Consider the following 25,576-nt stretch of genomic DNA (forward strand, 5'->3'; position numbering starts at 1 on the left):
ACTCCTTAGCCCACTAGACCTGCCTGGGACCATTTCTCATCCCCACTCTGCTTTTAGGATGGAATTGTTCAATGGCCTTCCCGGAAGCGATCCAATTAATTAAGATCGTTGTGTTAATGCCTGCTGATAAGTTGACCCCCTACCACGTGAAAATTTTATACCCTCTGAAGAAGAGTCTTTTTTTAACTCAGTGGTCCCTCCACTTTTTTGAGTCCATGTGACTTCTTTGGTCCATCAGAACTTTCTCTGATTATCCCGTAATGGTAGTTGTACTTTTTTATCTGCTGATTAAGCAAGTATATAATGAAAAAAAGTTACTGGGGATTCAGCCACCTGTTTAGGAGCCTTTGCTGTTTATTAATCACATCAGCCATGCGTGTTTTCATCGTGGTAGTGAATACATGTGTAAGACAAAATGCCTCCTTCATAAGCCTTTGGTTAACCTGGTTGTGACCTCAGAGTAGGAACCAGTGTTTTAACAAGAAGAAATGATTGAAACAGGAAGCTTAATCTCTTTGAAAGTTTCATACTGAAGATACTTTTGCGCCAGCGGGGTAGGGTGGAACCTCTCCCATGTACCTCACAGATCTATTTTCTGTAGGAGGTCTGGGCAGGGCCAGTTAATAGCTGACAAAAGAAAAATGAAAAAAACGCTCATGTTTCAGGGAGCCACCCTAAATGTTCCTTTGAATGACTTCCACAAAGACCAACGCTGGAGGAAGCTGGTGGAACATTCAGGGTTTGACTTTTTGGAGCAGAGATGGCCAAACAATAGGCCGTTAGTCAAAATTGGGCCAGTGTCACAAATACAAAAGAATCCTTTTCCCCAAACAACGGCTAACAGAGACGAGCTGCACAACTCTGAATATACTACTTAAAACCACTTAATTGTACACTTGACTCATCAAAGGATGAATTTTATGCATTATAAATTATATCTCAATAAAGATGCTATTTAAAATAAAAAAACTCAACCATAAATGTCATCAGGAGTATTGAGGTCAACACGATTGCCATATTAAGCTCTCCATAACTGAGCCCCTGATACCTCTAATATCCAGGGACTGTAAATTTGGCCTGTCCTCAGCTCCATAGAGGGCTGGTTCCTATTTTTTTTAATGTTTGTTTCTTTATTTTGAGAAGCGGGGGGAGAGAGAGAGTAAGCAGGGTAGGGGCAGAGAGAGAGAGAGGGAGAGAGAAAGAGAGAGAGGGAGAGAGAGAGAATCCCAAGCAGGCTCCACACTGTCAGCACAGAGCCCGACGTGGTGCACAGTCTCACCAACCATGAGTTCATGACCTGAGCTGAAATCAAGAGCCAGCCACTTAGCCGACTGAGCCACCCAGGCACCGCAAAGGTGGTTCTTATTCATCCCATCTATCTGACTTTGTATCTTCTGTGGAGATGATTAAAAACATCAAGTAGTAAAATGGAGTAGAGTGGTGAAAACACCAGCACTGAAATCAGACAGCCCGAGTCCCTGGCCTTGCTGTATAACTTTAGGTATGTCATTTTCTCTCTCCCAGCTTCATCTTACTCACCTTACTGTTTTATCATATTACCTGTTCCTGTCCCCTAACATTGCTTTGAGAAATAAATGGGTTAGAGAACACAAAGTGCTTAACATACTACTTAGCTAATGCAAACTGACATAAGTCACTTGGTAATGCAGAAATAGTATTTGGTAAATACGGATAGCTGGCAGAGAAGTTGGAGGTGGTGAGTGAGGTCTAGCTACTCTTCTGTGTTCTCCCTACAAGATTACAAGAAAAACAAAGGCTTATATAAAATTTTGCCTCACGCAGACATTATTCATTTGCAAACTAGGTACAGATAATCATAAAACTTTTATAAGCTTGATGAAGTCCTAGGTTTCTGTCCCTTTATGTGCTCTGAGCACATCCTTATGAAAGATGCAGTACATAGTTTTCTAGTTTGCTTCATACAGTCAGAAAACCTGCTAAACTAATGGCAGAGCACAGGACCCACTGGGGATCAAGTCACTAGTGTTATTCTATGGAGGATATCCAAAGGTATGTTCTTTTATATATATATATATATAATTTTTAATGTTTATTTATTTTTGAGAGAGAGACAGAGCACGAACGGGAGAGGGACACAGAGAGAGGGAGACACAGAATCCCAAGCAGCTCCAGGCTCTGAGCTGTCGGCACAGAGCCCGACATGGGGCTTGAACTCATGAACTATGAGATCATGACCTGAGCAGAAGTGGGAGCTTAACTGACAGAGCCTTCCAGGCGCCCCTCCACAGGTGTATTCTTATGCCCTGTTCAAGTGAAGATATGGAGTATCTTCTGTTTTAGCTAATCCACATATATTGAATACTTTGAGGTTTACAAATAAGAGCCCTTCTCTAGCATTCATCTTAACAATATGCCATTCATTTCACCAATAAAAAGATTTGATGTGTGATCTGCTAGTTAGCAAAATGTCTTGAGACAGCAATAGCAAAAGGACTTGTAGTTGCCACCTCTGTGGTGTAATCCTTTCTAATAAATTCCCTCTGACCTCCTTGGATTATGCGCTGACTGTATACTCAGTTCTTTAATGAATATAGGACGATTCAAGGTCCATTTTGTCAGAGTTGAAGAATTATAGGCATAGAGTCCTTTACGGTGTCCCTTTATTTTCTTTTTCATGCCTATAGGTTCTGTGGTGAGATTCCTTTGTTCGTGACTGATATTGGTAATTTCTGTCTTCCCTCTTATTGTGATGGTCCATCTGGCTGGAGGTTTGTCAATTTTATTGATCTTGTAAAAAAAAAAAAACTAGCTTTGGTTGGATTTATTCTCATTCTTTTCTGTTAATTTCATTGATTTATGATCTTATTTTTAATAATTTCTTTCCTATGCTTCCTTTGGGTTTAATATGATCTTCTTTTCCTAGTTTCATGAAGCGGAAGCTGAGATTACCGATTTTAGATCTTACCTATTTCTTGCATCAGCATTAACTGCTACGAATCTCCCTATTAGTGATGCTTCGATCGCATCCCACAGCTACAACATGTATTTTTATTTTCATTCATTCAGTTGAGAATATTTTTTAGGGGTGCTGGGGTGGCTCAGATGGTTAACTGACTTCTGTTCAGGTCATGATCTCACGGTTCTGAGTTTGAGGCCCGCATTAGGCTCTCTGCTGTCAGCACAGAGCCCACTTCAGATCCTTTGTCCCCCCTCTCTCTCTGCCCGTCCCCCACACTCTCTCTCAAAAACAAACAATAAACATTTTTAAAAAGTATTTTTAAAAATTTCCCTTGAGATTTCCTGTTTTACTTCTCAATTATATAGAAAAATTTTCTTCCATTTATGAGTATTTGGAGATTTTCTAGATATCTTTGTTATTGAATTTTAGTTTGTTTCTTTTAGGATCATTGCATTGTTTCTTTTTTTTAAAATTTTTTTTTAACATTTATTTATTTTTGAGACAGAGAGAGACAGAGCATGAACGGGGGAGGGGCAGAGAGAGAGGGAGACACAGAATCGGAAACAGGCTCCAGGCTCCGAGCCATCAGCCCAGAGCCTGACGCGGGGCTCGAACTCACGGACCACAAGATCGTGACCTGAGCCGAAGTCGGACGCTCAACCGACTGAGCCACCCAGGCGCCCCGATCATTGCATTGTTTCTATTCTTTGAAATTTCTTTTTTTTAAGTTTATTTATTTTGAGAGAGAGAGAGAGCACAAGTAGGGGAGGAACAGAGAGAGAGAGAGAATACCAAGCAGGCTCTGCACTGTCAGCACAGAGCCCGATGTGGGACTTGAACTCACAAACCATGAGATCATGACCTGAGCCAAAATCAAGAGTTGGACGCTTAACCAACTGAATCACCCAGATGCCCCAATTCTTTGAAATTTTTTAAGGTTTGTTTTGTGGTCCATATTATGCTCTCTCTCGGTATATGTTCCATATGCATTTGAAAAGAATGTATTCCCCTGTTGTTGGGGGATGTGCTCTATAAATGGAAATGAAATCAAGTTGTTGATAGTGTCATTCTGTTTTTCTGTATCCTTACTGATTTTCTGTATCATTGCTATATCAATGGCTGAGAGAGGAGTGTTGAAGTCTTCAAGAATAATAACTGTGGATTTGTTTATTTCTCCTTATTTGTTTCCATTTTTGATCAAATATTTGAAGTTCATACACATTTTAAAATGTTGTATGTTCAGGGAGAATTGAAGCTTCCTTTTTAGTGTTTTCATGATATGTCATATTCCATGCTTTCACTTTTAACCTATTTGTCTCTTTATACTTCAAGTGGGTGTCATATAGACAATATATAGTTGGTGGATTGGTGAGGTTGCTCCAAAGAAACAAAACCAGGAAGACATAGGGGTATGTCTGTGTATGTTTTTTATATATCTGTATATCTACATCTATATCTATATCTATATCTATATCTATATCTATATCCACACACATATACATATAATAATGTAGCAATTTATAAATGCTGAGAAGTCCCACAATCTGCCATTTGCAAGCTGGAGGCCAAGTAAAGTTGGTGGTGTAATTCAGTCTGAGTCCAAAGGCTTGGGAACCAAAGCAGCCCACGGTGTATATCTTGGTCCGAGGGTCAGACAGAGAAGAGAAGATAAAATGTCCCAGCTCTTTCCTCTAAAATCAGGAACAAGATAGAGATGTCCACTCTTGCCCCTTTTATTCAAGATAGTGTTGGAAGTCCTGGCCATAGCAATCAGACGAGAAAAAGATAAGAGGCATCTGAATTGGTAAGGAAGAAGTTAAACTGTCACAATTTGCAGATGATATGATACTATACATAGAAAACCATAAAGACTGCACAAAAAATATATGAGAAGTAATTAATTACGTAAAGTTTCAGGGTACAAAATTAATATGTAGAAATCAGTTCCATTTCTATACACCAATAATGAAGTAGCAGAAAGAGAAATTAAGAAAATAATTTCAGGGGCGCCTAGGTGGCTCAGTTGGTGAAGTGTCCAACTCTTGATTTCAGCTCAGGTCATAGATCTCACAGTTGTGAGAGCAAGTCCCACATCAGGCTCTGCGCTGAGCAAGAAGCCTGCTTGGGATTCTCACTCTCCCCCTCTCTCAGTGTCTCTCTCTCACTCTTTCTCCATATAAACATTAAAAAAGGAAAACTATTTCATTTATAATTGCACAAAGATGAATAAAATACATAGGAATAAATTTAACCAAGGAGGTGAAAAACCTAGTGAAAAGTATAAAACACTGGTGAAAGAAATTGAAGGCAACACACAAATGGAAAGATATTCTGTGCTCATGGGTTGGAAGAATTAATATTAACATTTCCATACTACCCAAAGTAATATACAGACTCAGTGTAATCCCTATCAAAATACCAATAGCATTTTTTACAGAACTGAAACAAATCATCCTAAAACTTGTATAGAAACACAAAGACCCTTAATCGTCAAAACAATCTTGAGAAAGAAGACCAATGCTGGAGACATCACAGTCACAGATTGCAATATATGCTATAAACCTGTAGTAATTCAAATAGTGTGGTATTGGTACAGAAATAGATACATACATCAATGAAACAGAGTTGAGAGCCCAGAAATAAACCCACACTTATGTGGTCAATTTATCTGCAACAGAGGAAGCAAGAATATACAATGGGGAAACGATAATCTCTTCAATAAATAATTCTGGAAGTACTGGACAGCTACATGCAAAACAAATGACACTGCACCATGTTCTTACACCATACCCAAAAATAAACTCAAAATGGATTAAAAACCCAAATGTGAAACCTAAAATCATAAAACTCCTAGAGGAAAACATAGGCAGTAATTTCTTTGACGTCAGCCATAGAAACATTTTTTTCTAGATATGTCTCCTGAGGCAAGGGGAAAAAAGCAAAAACAAACTATTAGAACTACATCAAAATGAAAAACTTTTGCACAGTGAAGGAAACCATCAGCAAAACAAAAAGGCAACCCACTGAATGGGAGAAGGTATTCGGAATGATAAGGGGTTAATATCCAAAACATATAAAGAACTTTTACAACTCAACACCAAAAAACCCCAAATAATCGAATTAAAAATGTGCAGAGGACCTGAATAGACATTTTTTCAAAATAGACATACAGATGGTCAATAAGCACATGAAAATATTCTCAACATTACTAAGGGAAATGCAGATCAAAACCACAATGAGATAACATCTTACACTTGTCAGAAATGACTAAAATCAGAAAGGCAAGAAATAACAAGTGTTGGCGAGGATGTGAAGAAAAAGGAACCCTTGTGCGATGCTGGTAGGAATGTAAATTGGTGCAGCCACTGTGGAAAGCAGTTTAGAGGTTCCTCAAAAAATTAAAAATAGAAATACCATTTGATCCAGTAATTCCACTACTGGGTATTTACAAAAAAAATATATGTTTATTGCAGTGTTATTTACAATAGCCAAGATATGGAAGCGCCGAAGGGTCCATTAATTAGATGAATGGATAAAGAAGTTGTGGTACACACACACACACACACACACACACACACACACACACACTGGAATATTACTCAGTCATTTAAAAGATGAGATCTTGTCATTTGCAACAGCATGGATGGACCCAGAGGGTATCATGTTAAGTGAAATCAGTCAGACAAAGACAAATACCATGATTTCATTTGTATGTGGAATCTAAACAAAAAGAATAAACAAACAAAAAGCAGAAACATACTCATAAATACAGAGAACAAACTGATGCTTGCCAGAGGGGAGGGGAGCGGGGGACAGACAAAATGGGTGAAGGAGAGTGGAGGATGTAGGCTTCCAGTTATGGAATGCGTAAGTCACAGGGATAAAAGATAAAGCACAAGGAATATACTTAGTGATATTGTAATAGTGTTTTATGGTCAAAGAGTTTATTTTCACTTCTGGCGAGCATAACATAACATACAGAGTTGTTGAATCACTGTGTTGTATACCAGAAACTAATGTTTTCTTGGTTGTCAACTATACTTCAATAGAAAAATGAATAGGGGGAGTGCCGGAAGATGGCGGCGTAGGAGGACGCGGGGCTCACAGCGCGTCCTGCCGATCACTTAGATTCCACCTACACCTGCCTAAAGAACCCAGAAAACCGCCAGAGGATTAGCAGAACGGAGTCTCCAGAGCCAAGCGCCCACGAGAGGCCCACGGAAGAGGGTAGGAAGGGCGGCGAGGCGGTGCGCGCTCCACGGACTGGCGGGAGGGAGCCGGGGCGGAGGGGCGGCTCGCCGGCCAAGCAGAGCCCCCGAGTCTGGCTGGCAAAAGCGGAGGGGCCGGACAGACTGTGTTCCGACAGCAAGCGCGACTTAGCGTCTGGGAGGTCATAAGTTAACAGCTCTGCTCGGAAAGCGGGAAGGCTGGAGGACAAAGGGAGGGAGAGCTGCTGAGCCCCCGGATGGCAGAGCTCAGCTTGGCGGGGAACAAAGGCGCCAGCACCATCTCCCCCGCCCATCCCCCAGCCAAAATCCCAAAGGGAACCGGTTCCTGCCAGGGAACTTGCTCGCTCCGCGCAAACACCCAACTCTGTGCTTCTGCGGAGCCAAACCTCCGGCAGCGGATCTGACTCCCTCCCGCTGCCACAGGGCCCCTCCTGAAGTGGATCACCTAAGGAGAAGCGAGCTAAGCCTGCCCCTCCAGCCCCCGTGCACCTTGCCTACCCACCCCAGCTAATACGCCAGATCCCCAGCAACACAAGCCTGGCAGTGTGCAAGTAGCCCAGACGGGACACGCCACCCCACAGTGAATCCCGCCCCTAGGAGAGGGGAAGAGAAGGCACACACCAGTCTGACTGTGGCCCCAGCAGTGGGCTGGGGGCAGACATTGGGTCGGACTGCGGCCCCGCCCACTAACTCCAGTTATACACCACAGCACAGGGGAAGTGCCCTGCAGGTCCTCACCACGCCAGGGACTCTCCAAAATGACCAAACGGAAGAATTCCCCTCAGAAGAATCTCCAGGAAATAACAACAGCTAATGAACTGATCAAAAAGGATTTAAATAATATAACAGAAAGTGAATTTAGAATAATAGTCATAAAATTAATCGCTGGGCTTGAAAACAGTATACAGGACAGCAGAGAATCTCTTGCCACAAAGATCGAGGGACTAGGGAACGGTCACGAGGAGTTGAAAAACGCTTTAAACGAATTGCAAAACAAAATGGAATCCACGATGGCTCGGCTTGAAGAGGCAGAGGAGAGAATAGGTGAACTAGAAGATAAAGTTATGGAGAAAGAGGAAGCTGAAAGAAAGAGGGATAAAAAAATCCAGGAGTATGAGGGGAAAATTAGAGAACTAAGTGATACACTAAAAAAAAATAATATACGCATAATTGGTATCCCAGAGGAGGAAGAGAGAGGGAAGGGTGCTGAAGGGGTACTTGAACAAATTATAGCTGAGAACTTCCCTGAACTGGGGAAGGAAAAAGGCATTGAAATCCAAGAGGCACAGAGAACTCCCTTCAGACGTAACTTGAATCGATCTTCTGCACGACATATCATAGTGAAACTGGCAAAATACAAGGATAAAGAGAAAATTCTGAAAGCAGCAAGGGATAAACGTGCCCTCACATATAAAGGGAGACCTATAAGACTCGTGACTGATCTCTCCTTTGAAACTTGGCAGGCCAGAAAGGCTTGGCACGATATCTACAGTGTGCTAAACAGAAAAAATATGCAGCCGAGAATCCTTTATCCAGCAAGTCTGTCATTTAGAATAGAAGGAGAGATAAAGGTCTTCCCAAACAAACAAAAACTGAAGGAATTTGTCACCACGAAACCAGCCCTACAAGAGATCCTAAGGGGGATCCTGTGAGACAAAGTACCAGAGACATCACTACAAGCATAAAACATACAGACATCACAATGACTCTAAACCCATATCTTTCTATAATAACACTGAATGTAAATGGATTAAATGCGCCAACTAAAAGACATAGGGTATCAGAATGGATAAAAAAACAAGACCCATCTATTTGCTGTCTACAAGAGACTCATTTTAGATCTGAGGACACCTTTAGATTGAGAGTGAGGGGATGGAGAACTATTTATCATGCTCCTGGAAGCCAAAAGAAAGCTGGAGTAGCCATACTTATATCAGACAAACTAGACTTTAAATTAAAGGCTGTAACAAGAGATGAAGAAGGGCATTATATAATAATCACAGGGTCTATCCACCAGGAAGAGCTAACTATTATAAATGTCTATGCGCCAAATACCCGAGCCCCCAGATATATAAAACAATTACTCATAAACATAAGCAACCTCATTGATAAGAATGTGGTCATTGCAGGGGACTTTAACACCCCACTTACAGAAATGGATAGATCATCTAGACACACAGTCAATAAAGAAACAAGGGCCCTGAATGATACATTGGATCAGATGGACTTGACAGATATATTTAGAACTCTGCATCCCAAAGCAACAGAATATACTTTCTTCTCGAGTGCACATGGAACATTCTCCAAGATAGATCATATACTGGGTCACAAAACAGCCCTTCATAAGTTTACAAGAATTGAAATTATACCATGCATACTTTCAGACCACAATGCTATGAAGCTTGAAATCAACCACAGGAAAAAGTCTGGAAAACCTCCAAAAGCATGGAGGTTAAAGAACACCCTACTAACGAATGAGTGGGTCAACCAGGCAATTAGAGAAGAAATTAAAACATATATGGAAACAAACGAAAATGAAAATACAACAATCCAAACGCTCTGGGATGCAGCGAAGGCAGTCCTGAGAGGAAAATACATTGCAATCCAGGCCTATCTCAAGAAACAAGAAAAATCCCAAATACAAAATCTAACAGCACACCTAAAGGAAATAGAAGCAGAACAGCAAAGGCAGCCTAAACCCAGCAGAAGAAGAGAAATCATAAAGATCAGAGCAGAAATAAACAATATAGAATCTAAAAAAACTGTAGAGCAGATCAACGAAACCAAGAGTTGGTTTTTTGAAAAAATAAACAAAATTGACAAACCTCTAGCCAGGCTTCTCAAAAAGAAAAGGGAGATGACCCAAATAGATAAAATCATGAATGAAAATGGAATGATTACAACCAATCCCTCAGAGATACAAACAATTATCAGGGAATACTATGAAAAATTATATGCCAGCAAATTGGACAACCTGGAAGAAATGGACAAATTTCTAAACACCCACACTCTTCCAAAACTCAATCAGGAGGAAATAGAAAGCTTGAACAGACCCATAACCAGCGAAGAAATTGAATCGGTTATCAAAAATCTCCCAACAAATAAGAGTCCAGGACCAGATGGCTTCCCAGGGGAGTTCTACCAGACATTTAAAGCAGAGATAATACCTATCCTTCTCAAGCTATTCCAAGAAATAGAAAGGGAAGGAAAACTTCCAGACTCATTCTATGAAGCCAGTATTACTTTGATTCCTAAACCAGACAGAGACCCAGTAAAAAAAGAGAACTACAGGCCAATATCCCTGATGAATATGGATGCAAAAATTCTTAATAAGATACTAGCAAATCGAATTCAACAGCATATAAAAAGAATTATTCACCATGATCAAGTGGGATTCATTCCTGGGATGCAGGGCTGGTTCAACATTCGCAAATCGATCAACGTGATACATCACATTAACAAAAAAAAAGAGAAGAACCATATGATCCTGTCAATCGATGCAGAAAAGGCCTTTGACAAAATCCAGCACCCTTTCTTAATAAAAACCCTTGAGAAAGTCGGGATAGAAGGAACATACTTAAAGATCATAAAGGCCATTTATGAAAAGCCCACAGCTAACATCATCCTCAACGGGGAAAAACTGAGAGCTTTTTCCCTGAGATCAGGAACACGACAGGGATGCCCACTGTCACCGCTGCTGTTTAATATAGTGCTGGAAGTTCTAGCATCAGCAATCAGACAACAAAAGGAAATCAAAGGCATCAAAATTGGCAAAGATGAAGTCAAGCTTTCGCTTTTTGCAGATGACATGATATTATACATGGAAAATCCGATAGACTCCACCAAAAGTCTGCTAGAACTGATACATGAATTCAGCAAAGTTGCAGGATACAAAATCAATGTGCAGAAATCAGTTGCATTCTTATACACTAACAATGAAGCAACAGAAAGACAAATGAAGAAACTGATCCCATTCACAATTGCACCAAGAAGCATAAAATACCTAGGAATAAATCTAACCAAAGATGTAAAAGATCTGTATGCTGAAAACTATAGAAAGCTTATGCAGGTAATTGAAGAAGATATAAAGAAATGGAAAGACATTCCCTGCTCATGGATTGGAAGAATAAATATTGTCAAAATGTCAATACTACCCAAAGCTATCTACACATTCAATGCAATCCCAATCAAAATTGCACCAGCATTCTTCTCGAAACTAGAACAAGCAATCCTAAAATTCATATGGAACCACAAAAGGCCCCGAATAGCCAAAGTAATTTTGAAGAAGAAGACCAAAGCAGGAGGCATCACAATCCCAGACTTTAGCCTCTACTACAAAGCTGTCATCATCAAGACAGCATGGTATTGGCATAAAAACAGACACATAGACCAATGGAATAGAATAGAAACCCCAGAGCTAGACCCACAAACGTATGGCCAACTCATCTTTGACAAAGCAGGAAAGAACATCCAATGGAAAAAAGACAGTCTCTTTAACAAATGGTGCTGGGAGAACTGGACAGCAACATGCAGAAGGTTGAAACTAGACCACTTTCTCACACCATTCACAAAAATAAACTCAAAATGGATAAAGGACCTGAATGTGAGACAGGGAACCATCAAAACCTTAGAGGAGAAAGCAGGAAAAGACCTCTCTGACCTCAGCCGTAGCAATCTCTTACTCGGCACATCCCCAAAGGCAAGGGAATTAAAAGCAAAAGTGAATTACTGGGACCTTATGAAGATAAAAAGCTTCTGCACAGCAAAGGAAACAACCAACAAAACTAAAAGGCAACCAACGGAATGGGAAAAGATATTTGCAAATGACACATCGGACAAAGGGCTAGTATCCAAAATCTATAAAGAGCTCATCAAACTCCACACCCGAAAAACAAATAACCCAGTGAAGAAATGGGCAGAAAACATGAATAGACACTTCTCTAAAGAAGACATCCGGATGGCCAACAGGCACATGAAAAGATGTTCAACGTCGCTCCTTATCAGGGAAATACAAATCAAAACCACACTCAGATACCACCTCACGCCAGTCAGAGTGGCCAAAATGAAGAAATCAGGAGACTATAGATGCTGGAGAGGATGTGGAGAAACAGGAACCCTCTTGCACTGTTGGTGGGAATGCAAATTGGTGCAGCCGCTCTGGAAAGCAGTGTGGAGGTTCCTCAGAAAACTAAAAATAGACCTACCCTATGACCCAGCAATAGCACTGCTAGGAATTTATCCAAGGGATACAGGAGTACTGATGCATAGGGGCACCTGTACCCCAATGTTTATAGCGGCACTCTCAACAATAGCCAAATTATGGAAAGAGCCTAAATGTCCATCAACTGATGAATGGATAAAGAAATTGTGGTTTAGATACACAATGGAATACTACGTGGCAATGAGAAAGAATGAAATATGGCCTTTTGTAGCAACGTGGATGGAACTGGAGAGTGTGATGCTAAGTGAAATAAGCCATACAGAGAAAGACAGATACCATATGGTTTCACTCTTATGTGGATCCTGAGAAACATAACAGAAACCCATGGGGGAGGGGAAGGAAAAAAAAAAAAAAAAAAAAAAAAAAGAGGTTAGAGTGGGAGAGAGCCAAAGCATTAGAGACTGTTAAAAACTGAGAACAAACTGAGGGTTGATGGGGGGTGGGAGGGAGGGCAGGGTGGGTGATGGGTATTGAGGAGGGCACCTTTTGGGATGAGCACTGGGTGTTGTATGGAAACCAATTTGACAGTAAATTTCATATATTAAAAAATAAAATAAAATAAAATAAAATAAAATAAAATAAAATAAAATAAAATAAAAAGAAAAATGAATAAATAAAATAAAATGTCCCAGCTCAAACAGTAAGGCAGGAAAAAAAAAAAAAAAAAAAAAAAGGAAAATCCATCCTTCTACTTTTTGTTCTATTCAGGCCCTTATCAGATTGGATGATGCCCACCCACATTGGGGAGGGCAATTTACTTTACTGAGTCCACTGATTCACATACTAATCTCATACTAAGTGGAAACACCCTCACAGACACATCCAGAAATAATGTTTCATCTTGTCACCCTATGTTCAGTCAAGTACACACATAAGATTAACCATCATAGATAAGTCTCGTGGTTTTATGTAATCTGTTAGTCTCTGTCTTTGGAAACATTTACATTTAATTTAATTATTGATATGTGTGGATTTAAGTCTGCAATTTTATTATGTTTTTATGTTTGTTGCCCTTTTTTTCTCTCCTTTCTTTTTTAAAAATTTTTTAAATGCTTATTTATTTTTGAGAGAGAGAGAGAGCATGAGTGGGGTAGGAGAAGAGACAAAGGGAGACACAGAATCCGAAGCAGGCTCCAGGCTCTGAGCTGTCAGCACAGAGTCCAAAGCGGGGCTGGAACCCACGAATTACAAGATCATGACCTGAGCGGAAATCAGACACTTAAATGACGGAGCCAAACAGGCGCCCCCTCTCCTGCTTTCTTTTGTATCATTTGAGTATTTCTAGTGTTACATTTAAGTTAAGAACTGAATTTTAAATAAATCTCTAAATAATTTGAGTGGTTGCTCACGGGATTAAAATATACATCCTTGATTCTTCATGGCTATAGGGTTATAATTAATATTTTATCAATTTCAGTACAATGTAGAAACTTTATCACCATGAGTTGAGTCCCTATGCACTCCCTGCTGTATGTTGTAGCCATTATTATATATATACATTTACATACATTGGAGTCTCCATCAAATAGTTTTATAATTTTTGCTTTCAACCATCATAACAGATTTTTTTTTAATTTAAGAGAGAACAATCTACTATATTTACATAGATATTTACCATTTCTGTTGATCTTCCTTCATTCTTGAAGATCCCAGTTTCCTTCTGGCATTATTTCCTATTTACCTCAAGATTTTATATTTGGTTTTCAGAAGTATGACTATGATGTGTCTATGCATGGTTTTACTTGTATTTATCCTACTTAAAGTTCACTGAACTTGAATTCTTCAACAAATTTGGGACATGTTTAGCCATTGTATCGTCAATTTGTTGCCCCATTCTCTTCTCTCTTCCTAGGATTGCAATGACATTTATGTTAAACCATTAAGTATCATTCTATTGGTCTCTAAAACTTTATAAAGCTTTTTCCAATATTATTTCCCACTTTGCTTCAGATTAGATAAATCTAATTATTCTATCTTCAAGTTTGTAGATTCTTTCACCTGTCATTTACATTCTGCTTTTAAGCCTATCCATTGAATTTTTATTTCGTATGTTGTATTTTTTGATTCTAGAATTTCCATTATGTTTTAAAAAATAACAATGTATATTTTCTGCTGATGTTTTTTATCCTATGATTAATCACAATCATATTTTTCTTCACTTCATTGAGCATAGTTATAGTAGCTGTTTTATAATCCTTGTCCACTATTTCCAATATTATGGTAATCTCTTGGCTGGTTTCCTATGTCTTTTTTTTCTTGAGACTGGGTGACATTTTCCTGGGCTGCTTTCCTATGCCTTTTTTTCTTGACACTGGGTGACATTTTTCTGTTTCTTCACGTGTTAAACAGTTCTGTATTATAAACCTGGATATTTGGAATGCTAGGTTGTGTAGGCTTTGAGATTCTGATATTTTCCCCTGAAAAGTATTGATATTTTTGTGTTGGCAGTAAGTCAACTCAAACTGCCAACTCTGTTTATTTAGCTTGGCTGGTTTGCCTCTGTCCATATATGCATGATTCAGTGGTAAATTAGAAACTTGGGCAGAATTTAATACTCCTCATCGACAGCTCTGTCCTTTCTGGAATTTCCCCCTCACTTCCCAGTGGCTGTGGTTGACAAAAACATTGTCCTCCAATTCTTCAGGACAGAAAGACTGCTAGCTTTCTATTAGAATGTTAACTGCCTCACACTTCCAGGGAAGATGGCAAAGTAAGAAGATCCCAAGTTCACCTCATCCCACGGATACAGCTATATAACACTCATATCGGTGTAAATAACCCAGAAAACGAACCAAAGACTGTCAGAACAGACTTTCCACAGCTAAATATAGAGAAGAGGATACAGTGAAGAGGGCAGGAAGGGCAGAGACAAGGTTGGGACAGACCAGTAGGACTGTCCTCAGGAGGGAGAGAGGACACAAGCATGAAGAGAGGAGAGAAACAGACTCTCACAGTATGTGCCCAAGGCATGGAGAACTCATATGGGGAAGACGAATCCCTGCAACATTTGGCTTTGAAAACCAAATTCCTACACATGTCACAAGTTCTTACCATTAGCATGGTTTAACACCTGGAACTTTAAAAATCAGCAGACTTGGCTCTGGGAGGACCAGGATGACCATAGGAAACTGAGGCCTGGCCTTTAAAAAGACAACACAACAAACAGCCCCATGGAGATACAGCATAGAAGCTGCAGTTTGAAAAATGCCTGGGATGTATGGGAGAGATATGGGTTTAGTAATCTCAGAGCATGTGCTAAAGGGGCGAGGATCTTTGGGAGATTTCTCCAAGAATAAAATAGCTGTCAGGAGCCCTTTTCCTCCCCTAGGCCCCAGCCTAGATACATGGACACCTGTGGGAACCAGTTCAGTGCCAACTAACTTGCTAAAAACATGCCGCACCCCCACATTCTCCCGTAGAAGTGTTGAATGACTATATTGTACACCTGAAGCCATTATTACATTGTATGTTAACTAACTCGAATTTAAATAAAAGCTTTAAAAAATTACTTTGAATGCAAATGGACTAAATGATCAAATCAAAAGACTTACACTGACGACAAGGATTAAAAAAACCTCCCAACAAACAAAAGTCCAGGACCAACTTCACAGGTGAATTCTACCAAGCACTTAAAGAAGAGTTAATACCTTTTCTTCTCAAACTATTCCAAAAATATGGAAGAAAGGAAAACTTCCAAATTCACTTTATGAGGCCAGCATTACCCTGATACCGAAACCAGATAAAGACACTACAAGAAAGAGAACTACAGGGCAATATCTCTGATGAACATAGATGCAAACATCTTCAACAAAACATTAGCAAACTGAATTCAAGAATACGTTTAAGAAAAAATCATTCACCACAATCAAGTGGGAATTATTCTGCAAAGGTGGTTCAATATTCACAAATTCACAAATTCACAATATTCACAATATTCACAAATCAATCAATGTACTAGACTCAGCAATCAGAAAACAAAAAGAAATCAAAGGCATCCAAATAACCAAGGAAGAGGTTAAACTTTCACTATTTGCAGATGACATGATACTACATATAGAAAACCTAAAAGACTCCAGCAAAAACTACTAGAACTGATAAATGAATTCAGTAAGGTTGCAGAATACAAAATCAATATGCAGAAATCTGTTGCATTACTATACACTAATAATGAAGCAGCAGAAAAAGAAAGCAATCCCGTTTACAACTGCACAATAATAAAATACCTAGGAATAAACTTAACCAAGGAGGTGAAAGACCTATACCCTGAAACTATAAAGCACTGATGAAAGAAATTGAAGACAACACAAACAAACGGAAAGATATTCTATGTTCATGGATTGGAGGAGCAAATACAGTTAAAATATCCATACTACCCAAGGCAACCTACAGATTTAATGAAATCCCTATCAAAATACAAACAGCGTTTTTCACAGAACCAGAACGAATAACCCTAAAATTTGTATAGAACCACAAAAGACCCCAAATAGCCAAAGCAATCTTTAAAAAGAAGAGGAAAACTGGAGGTATCACAATCCCAGTGATTTCAAGATATACTACAAAGCTGTAGTAATCAAACCAGTATGGTACTGGCACAAAAATAGACACAGAGATCAATAGGATAGAATAGCGAGCCTAGAAATAAACCCATGGTTACATGGTCAATTAATCTTCCACAAAGGAGGCAAGAATATGTGATGGGAAAAAGTCTTTTCAACAAATGGTGAGAAAACTGAATAGCTACATGCAAAAGAATGAAACTGGACCGTTTTCTTACACCATACATAAAAATAAACCTCAAATGGTTTAAGATCCTAAACGTGAGACGTGAAACTATAAAAATCCTAGAAGAGAGTACAGGCAGTAATTTCTCTGACATTCATCAGCCATAAAAATGTTTTTCTAACCATGTCTTCTGAGGCAAGGGAAACAGAAGCAAAAATAAACTATGGGGATACATTAAAATACAAGCCTCTCCACAGCAAAGGAGACAATCAACAAAACTAAAATGCAACCTACTGAATGGGAGAAGATATTTGTAAATGACATTTCAGATAAAGGGTTAGTATCCAAAATATAGAAAAAACTTATGCAGCTTAACACACACACACACACACACACACACACACACACACACACCAAATAATCCAATCAAAATGTGGACAGAAGAGATGAACAGACATTTCTTCAAAGAAGACATACAGATGGCCAACAGACACATGAAAGATGCTCAACATCACTCTTCATCAGGGAAATGCAGATCAAGACCACAACGATGATCATTGATGTGAGATCAAGACCACCTTACACCTGTCATAATTGCTAAAATTGAAAACACTAGAAGCAACAAGTGTTGGTGAGGATGTGGAGAAAAAGGAACCCTCTTGCACTGTTGGTGGGAATGCAAACTGGTACAACCACTGCAGAAAACAGTGTGGAGTTTCCTCAAACAGTTAAAAATAGAACTGCCCTATGATCTAGTAATCACACTCCTGGGTATTTACCCAAAGTATACAAATTCAAAGGGATGCGTGCACTCCCGTGTTCATAGCAGCAATATTTACAAAAGCTAAATTATGCAAGCAGCCCCAATGTCCTTCCATAGATGAATGCATAAAGAAGATATGAGATATATATATATATATATATATATATATATATATATATATATACACACACACACATATACATACATATATATACATATATACACACACACACAATGGAATATTATTCAGCCATTAAAAAGACTGAAATCTTGCCATTTTCAACCACATAGAGAGATCTGGAAACTATAATGCTAAGTGAAATAAGTCAAAGAAAGAAATACTGTATACTGTCACTCATATGTGGAATTTAAGAAACAAAACAAATGAACCAAGGAAAAAGAGACCAACCAAAAAACAGGCTCTTAACTATAGAGAACAAATAGATGGTTCCCAGAGGGGAGGTGGGTAGGGGATGGGTGAAACTGGTGATGGGGGTTATGAGTACACTTATCATGATGGGCACCAAGTAAGCTATAGAATAGTTGAACCACTATACTGTGCACCCCAAACTAATATAACACTGCATGTGAACTATACTGGAATCAAAATTTTTGAAAATAAAACAAAAATTAAAAAAGAGCATTAACTGCCTCACACAATCCCATCTTTGGCCTACCCTCAAGTTAAAAGGGATTTAAAATAGGAAACACACTCCCTACTTCCTTTTTTCCAAGTGTCAACATCTTCTTCTTTCTTATCAATGCCTTGATGCCATGATTTGTTTTATTTTGTCTAGAGCAGATGATAGCAAGCTTTTTCCATGAAGGGCCAGATAATAAATATTTTAAGCCTTGAGGGTCACGTATAACGACCTGTCACAACTCATGAATTCTTCCATTATAGCATGAAAGCAGAAATTGAGAGCATACAAATGAATTGCCATGGCTGTGTTCCAATAACATTTTATCTACGAAGACAGGTGGCTGGATAGATTTGGTGTAGGGGCTATAGTTTTCCAAACCCTAGTCTATTATTTGCAAGTGGGTCAAATCTTATAGGAGCTTACTTGGCTATACCACTGGTTGAAAGCTTTCTACATAATATTTTCTATTTTAGCTCATTCATTTTAAGATACTCCCATGTTAACTGGCTAAATAGAAAAATTCAAATTAATAGAATTTACAGTGTGGTGTGGGTGTGGGTGACATGAGACAAAATGGTCAAAACGTTTATAAACTTCCAGTTATAAAATAAGTCATGAGGAAGAAATATACAGCATGGTGACTATAGTTAATAATATTGTATTGTATATCTGAAAGTTACTAAGATAGATGTTAAAACTTCTCATTACAAGAGAAAAGTTGTAAATACTTTTGGTGATGGATGTTTATAAACTTATTGTAGTGATCATTTTGCAGTATATATAAATATAAAATCATTTTGTTGTACACCTGAAACTAGTATGTTATAAGTCAATTATATCTCAATGAAAACAAGTTAAAGTAGAAAAAAGAGGGAGAAAAAAACCCTGCAATAATGTAAAAGAAATCACAAGGAGGATTATAATGATCTTATTATAATTATGTGCAAACTTAATGAATATGATTTATAAGTCAATGTGTGATTATTATGCTAACTTTGGGTTGCCTGACTTAGTGTTAGAAAGGACAAGATCCGTTAATTCATCCAAGAGAAAATGTTTACTGAGCATATATTCTGTGTCAGGCATTGTGATAGGTACTGGGGATGTAATGGTGAGCAAAATATCATAGCATGATGGTTGACAGTATGGTTGACTCTGGCACCAGCCTCCCTGGGTTTGAATCCTGGCTAAGTCATTTTTTAGTTTTGTGAACTTGAGCAAGCTATTCTGCATCTCTGGGTCTCACTTTCCTCTCCATAGATGGCAATGATAATGCCTCCTGGAGTTGCCATGAGAATTAAATGAGTTAATATTTGTAAACTACCGAGCAAATTGCCTGACACGTAGTGAAAGTTGCATGTGTGTTTTTTAAAATTTTTTTTCAACGTTTTTTATTTATTTTTGGGACAGAGAGAGACAGAGCATGAACGGGGGAGGGGCAGAGAGAGAGGGAGACACAGAATCGGAAACAGGCTCCAGGCTCCGAGCCATCAGCCCAGAGCCTGACGCGGGGCTCGAACTCACGGACCGCGAGATCGTGACCTGGCTGAAGTCGGACGCTTAACCGACTGCGCCACCCAGGCGCCCCTCATGTGTGTTTTTTAAACAGCAAAGACTTTGACCATCTCTGTCCCTAAGGAACCAAGAGTTCAGTGGGAGAACTAACTTTAATCTAAAAAGCACGCCAAGTAAATGTGCAAGCTCAGTCAGTGCTACAGAGAAGACTTGCATGGATCTATGAGAGCTTGCTTTCTGCGGATTTGACCAGAGAAGGGATCTCTGAGGAAGTGATATCTGAGCTGAGGATAAGCAGGAGTAAATTAGGCAAAAGCCATATTTTTGGAGGAGCATGATGAGTGACTGTGTGTTTCCTGTCTGGCTAAGTAGTCTGTTTCATGAGGGTGTGACCCTAGTCTCAAACTTCTACATTCTCCATCATGCCCGTTAAGCATGATAGGCATCCCGGACAAGTCTAGTGATGTTTGTGAAAATCAAGAGCTGCCATTCTGGAGGCTAATTCTTTCCTCCTGCCTCACTCCCCCAAATCTGGGAAAATCTTCACAAACCAACTGCACAAAGAGTGTTTGTGGGTGTTAAAGCACTCTTTCTAGAAAGAAGTCAAGGCCACTGAAGGGAAACAGCAGTTTGGATGATGGATGTTAACTCTCTTTGTTAGCATACTGGCTGCTGTATTCTTTCAAAAGCATTTGCTCTGCGGACTCAGCCTTGGGAATCTAAGAAGCTGTGCTCATCACAGAACACTATAGGCTGAGGCTCCTCTTGCTTCCCTGTGGTGTTCAATTCTGAAGCCCAGGATCCTCTAGAGGGGCATTCTTTACAAACTGAAGTCTCCATTTCATCACATGTGGCTAAAGGATCGGAATCATCAGGCACCTGCAACAATTTTATTTCCAGGATTCTTTCTCTTGTCAACTACAGATCAGGAAACAAATGTATGAAAGCAGATATCTTTTTTCCTAATCCAAAATTGGAGCAGCTGACATCATTTGCAGTCTGGAACTGCTGAAAACCTTGAACAATCCATTTCAGGGCACTTTCTAGAGAACGTTTCCATCCGGTGTAGAGATTGTACCAATTCAGCCTCAGGACCCACCGTGTTGCTTACAGCTTTGCAGTTTATTTTAAGAGGTTTTGTGTGTACTTGTAAAAAACAATAAACAGATAAAAATAACAGTGCATCACTGAGGATTGTATTCTTTGTTTGCAAGCCACTGAAGACTCAATTCAAATTGTCTTAACCCCAAAAGGGGAAATTACTGGCCAATGCCACTGTATAGTTCAAGAGTAAACCCAGCTTTGGGTGAGCTTCATTCTGCTCAGTTGCCTGCTCACTCTTCTTCTCTCTCCATTTCTCAGCTCCACTTCATTTGTTAGGACTCCATTCTCAGGTAGAGTCCCCCTTCTTGCTCCAAAGAAGGACTTAGCTGCTACTTCCAGGGCTACATACTACCTTGTCATGGCAAACAAGGAAGAAGCTTACTTTCCTCAGTACTCCCAGCCAAAGTCTTCAGATTACGTCTTATTTGAACAGCCCAAATCATATACCACCCCAAAACAATCACCGTGGACAAGGGATGAAATGAGCGGTTATCCTAGGTCATGTGTTCCACCTGGAATAGAGTCAGCTGCTTCAAAACAGGTATCCCCAAATGGGAATCAGGATTGGTGGGAAGAGACAAAAATGGAAATGCATAGGGGGAAGTCAAACAAAAATGGAAATGCATAGTGGGAAGTCAAACAACAAACACCCACTTTGTGCAACAATAACCGTTGCTTATATTAGATAAGTGTCTCCACTTTAAACTTGAAGTCCTTTTCTGTTCATTAACACACTGGAACCTTGCAACAGTCCTTGAAGGGAGCTAAGACTGGACATATTATTCTCATGTAGCAGAGGAAACTGAAACCCAGATGAGTTGAGTGAATTGGGTAAGTCTGCACAATTGCATGGTGAGTGACAGAAACACTTGACTCTCATCCTATAGAAATCTGTATTTTTGGAACTTCAAATCCACATATTGGGCTGTGTTTATTTTATCTTATTTTTTAACCCCATATCTCATTCCCCCTCTTATGCCACATACCGGTAGCCATTCTGGTATGTTTAACGTGTAGCTTTTTTTGTTCAAATGTGTTTTCAAACTCTGTGTTCTTGTTTTGTGGGCATGTATTCTTTATATAAGTAGTACTTTGCTGTACATCTCATTCTGTTTCTTACTTTTTTCACTCAGCATTATGTTTTTAGAGCAATCCACATTGCTGTGTGTATATTTAATCTGTTACTTCCAACTGCTGCATAATTCTCTATGGCACGTAACCACCACATTTTATCTATCCACTCTTTCAGTCAAGGATTTCCACTGGAATTCTGCTGAACTTCCACCAGCACAAATAACGCTGCTATGAACATCTTCATACATGTCCCTCTACAGGCTTGTTTTGGAATATTTCCACATATGCAGGAGCAGAATTGTTGGGTGAGAGGACGTGCGTGTGTTTAATGTGACTACGTTAACTATGTAACCCTCAGGCCAGTGAGGCTTTCCTTGGCCACTCTTTTTTCAGTTTCAACTCCTATGGAACATTTCGTATTTCCCTTTCCTGCTTTACTTTCTCTGCTTAGCACTTATAATTATCTAATAAATGAAATATTTGGATATTATCTTTATTATCTTGTAATAATTATAAATATATAATATAATTACGTCATATAATTATATTATTTAATTATATAGCAAATATTATAATTATTATTATAATATGTAATATAATTATATATCAATATAATTCTTATATTATATTATAATTATTATTTTGATAGTAAGATTCCAAGAGATTTGTGTCTGTGTCTTTCACTGCTTATATCCCAAGCACCTAGAACGGTTCTTGACACATGAACGGTGTTCAATAAATATTCATCGAGTGAATGGAGTAGTGCCAAATTGTTCTCCAGAATAGCTGAACTAGTCTACATTATGCAGAACATAAGATTTCTTATATCCCCACATCCTCATCAATACATTATCGACTTTTTAATTTTTGCCAGCCTGAGAGCTGCTTAGTTAACTTGTGTTTCTGTAATTACTAATGAGTTTGAACACTTCTTCATGGACGTCATTCTAAGTGCTGCCCTTGGTAGTGAGCTCTTTGTTACTACAGGGGAACATCAAGCACTATCAAAGATTCCCGAAGAAATGCCTTGGGCTGCACGTCTACATCCTTAGCAAAAAGCAAGCACAGTCAGGATGTCTATCTATTTTGCAAAGAACACTCTAAAACCCAATACAACAAGAGTTTCAACTCTACCTCCCAAATCATGTATCATTTGGCTGCTAGAAACTCATCAACGGAACCTGTGGAAGAAGTCAAAATTCCCTGGTGTTCTTCGCTTAATGAACATAAAACTGTCAGAATAGCCATGTCCCCCGCCCCATTGACCCCAGTTAACACACCCAAGGAAGTATGTGTCCCAGGATTAGCTCATAAATGAAGCTCAACTTTCATATGCCACACCCTCCCTTTCTAGACCCATTCCACATGCTCTCAGCCCACAGTAGAAGGCAGGCATCTTCTTCTCCGGTCTGAGCAGCATGGTTTGCCAAATGGGCAAAAGCTTAGGATCAAGCAGACAAAGCTCTGAAGATTATCCATTTCACCTTTATTAATTGTATCAGCAATTAGATTCAGAGACTGCGATAAGGTTTATGCTGGAAGGAAGAACAGAGTGTTGGAGTGCACAGCAGATCGCTTGACCTGGTCTGGGAAAGGAGAAACGGGAGCAGATGAGACAGAAGGAAGGTTCCTTGGAGGCATAGCGCTTGAACTGAAACTGAAAGATCAAGTAGAAGCGTACCAGAAGGATTGGGGGAGGGAGCCAAAAAGAACAGCATGTGCACATTCCAAAAACTTATAGGTAGCTCACTGTGGCTTACAATGAGAGGAGGAAGGTGTGGTAATAGACATTAGCGCTTTTTGCCAACTATCCCCGTTTCTCTCCTGCTTGGGATTCTCTCTCTCTCTCTCCCTCTCTCTCTCTGCCCCTCCCCTGCTCTCTCTCTCTCTTAAAATAAATAAACATTAAAAAAGAAGGTGTTATGGAAATTCTCAAATGCCACATGAATGATAATAAGTAGGTGCTCAGCCATTTCTACTCCTCCAGTGTGGTGCGATTTTCCGGCCGAGGTATGACACTCCCTGAGGGCTGATGAGACCTCACAATTGCAGACGTGACTGAGGCTGATGTAAATCTGAAGGCCTACCCCCTCGTAGACACCCACCTCACCAAGAAAGCCCTGGCCCTTGTTCGGCAGTCCTGTAACTACAAGCAGCTTCGGAAAGGAGCCAGTGAAGCCGCCAACCCCCTCAACAGGGGCATCTCTGAGCTCACGCTGACGGCCGCAGACGCAGAGCCCCTGGAGATGACCCTGCACCTTCTGCTGCTGCGGGAGGATTAAGAATGTGCCCTGTGCGTTCATGCACTCTGAGCAGGCCCTGGGGCGGGCCTGTGGGGTCGCCAGGCCTGTCATCGCCTGTTCTGTCACCATCGGAGAGGGCTTACGGCTGAAGCAGCAGTCGGTTCAGCAGTCCACTGAAAGCCTCTTGGTCTAAAACCGGTGGTCTCTGCCCCACTCGTCACTGAGTCCTCAACCTGGGGTCGTGTATCATATTGTGTGTGTTAGCGCGTAGTATCTCCAGCTGCCCTCTCTTGTTGTGTGACAGCACTGAATCTGGTTTTTGCATTCCTGTATTGTTTTTGTTTTGTTTTATAGGTTGTTGTCCATATAGTACCCCCCCCACACACACACCCCAATCTCCCTCTCTACTCTCTCTCGCTCTCTGCCATTTTATCCTCCCTTTTGAGAAACAATCACATGTCAAAACAGGTGGAAGCAGAGTGATGACACCATTCAAAGGCAGGGAAGAGCCAGGAGAGAGATTTGGTTTCAGCTTTTAAGCGCTAACTTCCTGTTGTGTGGGGAGCATGTTGGAAGTAAACGCTGTTTGCTTTGTCTCCCTTGTGCCTAGAGTACAAAATCCTTCCATACATGTTTGCTCTCTAGGGGTTTATGTACCATTTGGGGAGAAAAGCATATATCCCGTGAGGTTGCTAGGTGTATGTCCAAGTGTCATTTGCTAATATGCCCCTGCTTTCTGCTTTGGAGATGTGATATTATCCCCCCCCCTTCCCCAACTCCCAACTGTGCCCCTGAGGGTGGCAGGGCAGCAACATACCAAAGAGATGTGCTGGAGAATCCCAGAAACTGCCTGGCTGAGTTAGACATGGGACAGTTGACTTAGGTCTTGAAAGAAAGAGTCAAGAGTGGCAAGAAAAAAAAAAAGGGTCAACTGGTACTGGAATGAAGAAGTCTGGGCAAATCATGGAGACTTGACTGGCAGCTATAACAGGATGCCGGAATCCAAAGGAACATCCTCTCTAGTGGATGGAGATGTCTTCAGGGGGTACTTGGTACCAGCTCCGAGAGCTCTTACTCCTGTTTCCTGCCACAATGTGGGTCAGATGTATGTGTTCTTTAT

At 39.9% G+C, this 25,576-nt stretch overlaps 1 pseudogene; it reads left to right on the top strand.

Annotated features, from left to right (window-relative positions):
- The first annotated feature begins 19,653 nt into the window (after nucleotides 1-19,653).
- On the top strand, nucleotides 19,654-24,649 carry LOC145713730 (NHP2-like protein 1; annotated as a pseudogene).
- Nucleotides 24,650-25,576: the final 927 nt, after the last annotated feature.

The sequence above is a fragment of the Panthera onca genome, chromosome X, assembly GCF_046562875.1.
Source record: "Panthera onca isolate mPanOnc1 chromosome X, mPanOnc1 haplotype 2, whole genome shotgun sequence".
Lineage (NCBI taxonomy): Eukaryota > Metazoa > Chordata > Mammalia > Carnivora > Felidae > Panthera > Panthera onca.